Raw genomic sequence first — 3,477 nt, 5'->3', positions numbered from 1 at the left:
TGCGGCCAGCCAGCGTACAGTTCTCCCTCTGCGGCCAGCCAGCGTACAGTTCTCCCTCTGCGGCCAGCCAGCGTACAGTTCTCCCTCTGCGGCCAGCCAGCGTACAGTTCTCCCTCTGCGGCCAGCCAGCGTACAGTTCTCCCTCTGCGGCCAGCCAGCGTACAGGTCTCCCTCTGCGGCCAGCCAGCGTACAGTTCTCCCTCTGCGGCCAGCCAGCGTACAGTTCTCCCTCTGCGGCCAGCCAGCGTACAGTTCTCCCTCTGCAGCCAGCGTACAGTTCTCCCTCTGCAGCCAGCGTACAGTTCTCCCTCTGCGGCCAGCCAGCAGCATCTCATTCCTTCGGGGGTAGTAGTAAAGGGTAAACTTCATCCAGCGCTCCCCATAAAAACCCTAGCATCTCAAAAAGAAAGCTGGAGGGCATGTGCGCTTCCCCCTATTTATAGGAACCCCTTGCATGCAGTACCACACCTGAAAAAAAATAGAAATTATATTATTAACACTGTACTGTATCTTTATCTTGCATATTTTATTATCCCTCTACATTACACAAAACAGTTCTTATGAACAGGTATTTTGATAAAAGTTCTGTAATGGTGGTATACAATTTCTTTTTTATGCAAAAGACTTTAAAAGCATAAAAGAATAAGATTATATCACTAGCAACACTTAATAAATATCTCAAAGGATATGTTATCCTAATGCTAATGATATACTGTAGAATGAACACCTTAAATTTGGCATGAAGGAACCTGTCATTAAAGTTGCAAACAGTCACAAAAGTTTCGTGGAAAGTTACAGCCAGTCAATAAAAGTTACAGCCCGTTGCTTTAAAGTTACAGCCCGTTGCTTTAAAGTTACAGCCCGTTGCTTTAAAGTTACAGCCCGTCTCTATAAAGTTACAACCCGTCTCTATAAAGTTACAACCCGTCTCTATAAAGTTACAACCCGTCTCTATAAAGTTACAACCCGTCTCTATAAAGTTACAACCCGTCTCTATAAAGTTACAACCCGTCTCTATAAAGTTACAACCCGTCTCTATAAAGTTACAGCCACTCCCTTGAAAGTTACAGCCACTCCCTTGAAAGTTACAGCCACTCCCTTGAAAGTTACAGCCCGTCGCTTTAAAGTTACAGCCCGTCGCTTTAAAGTTACAGCCCGTCGCTTTAAAGTTACAGCCACCCGCTTTAAAGTTACAGCCACCCGCTTTAAAGTTACAGCCACCCGCTTTAAAGTTACAGCCACCCGCTTTAAAGTTACAGCCACCCGCTTTAAAGTTACAGCCACCCGCTTTAAAGTTACAGCCACCCGCTTTAAAGTTACAGCCACCCGCTTTAAAGTTACAGCCACCCGCTTTAAAGTTACAGCCACCCGCTTTAAAGTTACAGCCACCCGCTTTAAAGTTACAGCCACTCGCTAAAAGTTACAGCCACTCGCTAAAAGTTACAGCCACCCGCTTTAAAGTTACAGCCACTCGCTAAAAGTTATTTGATGAGAGCTTGAAAGATTTAACCTGCCACTAAACTTACAATCTACTAAAATTACGACTTAGAGGCAAGGAAGAATTTACTTATTACTCAAATTTACAGCCAGTCAATAGGATATTAGTCACAAGAGTTAGAACTGGCCACAATTTAAGATACAATATAGGCATGGATGATTTACCCTATCACTCAAATTTACAGCCAGTCAAAAGGATACTGGTCACAAGAGTTAAAACTGGTCACAATTTAAGATCCAATATAGGCATGGATGATTTACCCTATCACTCAAATTTACAGCTAGTCAATAGGATACTAGTCACAAGAGTTAAAACTGGTCACAATTTAAGATCCAATATAGGCATGGATGATTTACCCTATCACTCAAATTTACTGCTAGTCAAAGATATTTGTCACGAGTACAACTGGTCACAATAAAGATCTGATATGGAAGATTGAACCTACCACTCAAATTTACACCCTTTTAAAATTACAACTTGCTAGAGGCATAGAAGATTTAACCTATCACTCAAATTCACAACTTGTCAAATACTAATCACTGGAGTTACAATTAGACAACTTATATGGGTATGAAAAATTTAACCTGCCACTAAACTTGAATTAAGATTTGCTAGAGGCATGGAAGATTTAAATTATCACTAAAATTTACGGCCAGTCAAAGATACTAGCCACCAGAGTGCAACTTATCACAAAGATCTGATATGATCATGGAAGATTTAACCTTTCACTCAAATTTACAGCTAGTCCAAGATACTAGCCACTAGAGTACAACTTATCGCAAAGATCTGATATGGGCATAGAAGATTTAACCTTTCATTCAAATTTACAGCCAGTCAAAGATACTAGCCACCAGAGTGCAACTTATCACAAAGATCTGATATGGGCATAGAAGATTTAACTTATCACTCAAATTTACAGCTAATCCAAGATGCTAGTCATAAGAGCTACACCTGGTCACAATTTAAGATCTGATATGGGCATGGAAGATTTAACCTGCCACTTAAGATGCAACTAGTCACTTTGGTTACGGTTACATCACAAAGATCCGATGATGTCTACCACTAAAGTTAAAATATTAAGCGCGTGAATAATTTGTCTGCAGCCTTTCTACATTAATTAAAATATTAAGCACGTGAATAATTTGTCTGCAGCCTTTCTACATTAATCCACAATAGTTTTGAAAAAACATTACACCGATTTCAAATTCGCCACACTAAAATTTTCAACTGAAAAGACAAAATCTAAACTTTATGGGGAACAAATTTCCTGAAGGGTTCAATGAAAATTATATCTAAAGCTAGTTTCTTCAATATTCAGTGTTCCGTGAAAATTTACGAAGCGCAAAATGTTAATTATGAAATTATATATTCTCTTTTACATTGCCCTTCTTTCAACGTTTGCGATGGTGGTGTTTTAGTCAATTTTATCTTAAAACTCCAAATTTGATAAAAATAAATCTATGATACTGCTAATATATATAAGAGTACTAAGACTATTTGTTTAATAATTAACATACAATGTAATCTAAGCATTTGACCAATTGGGATTTGAACATTCTTATAATGGCGGATTGTAAGACACCAAAGACTGCTTAAAAATCCTCCAAATTGGAAGTCCCTCATAATTAAAAAAAAAAAAAAAAACATTGACAACCTCTATGACAAGTAGAAAATCACCCCTTTTGCCAAAGGATTTGAAAAATAAAGCTTTGAAATAACTGAACACTACGATATTCGAGAAGATAAAACCGAAATCTGCTACTAAACCTAGCATGCTCCTTTAGATTTTGATAAACAAACTATGCAAAAGTTATCTATTTCTAAGTCCGTAAAACATAACATTGAAAACTATAAATAATTTTATCTACTGCACAGTAAAACAACCTCGTGTCCATAGAAATGGAGCTTACCATCATAAAACACTGTTGAAGCAGGTATGAATATGGAGTGAAGGAGTAGATGAGGATTTGCCTGTGTTC

At 38.5% G+C, this 3,477-nt stretch overlaps 1 long non-coding RNA gene across 1 annotated transcript in view; it reads right to left on the bottom strand.

Annotated features, from left to right (window-relative positions):
* Positions 1 to 323: 323 nt before the first annotated feature.
* The window catches only part of LOC137640728 (uncharacterized), a 3,372-nt gene continuing 218 nt past the window's right edge, over positions 324 to 3,477 (bottom strand). Inside the window, exons 1-2 of the long non-coding RNA XR_011044466.1 lie at positions 3,409 to 3,477; positions 324 to 468 (exon numbers count right to left, since the gene is read on the bottom strand). The exon at positions 3,409 to 3,477 is cut by the window's right edge and continues 218 nt beyond it. This is a non-coding gene — a long non-coding RNA (uncharacterized lncRNA). The remainder of the gene's footprint in view (positions 469 to 3,408) is intronic.

The sequence above is a fragment of the Palaemon carinicauda genome, chromosome 5, assembly GCF_036898095.1.
Source record: "Palaemon carinicauda isolate YSFRI2023 chromosome 5, ASM3689809v2, whole genome shotgun sequence".
Taxonomy (NCBI): Eukaryota; Metazoa; Arthropoda; class Malacostraca; order Decapoda; family Palaemonidae; genus Palaemon; species Palaemon carinicauda.
The sequence above is the reverse complement of the archived record's forward strand: the minus strand, read 5'-3'. Positions and strand labels throughout refer to the sequence as shown.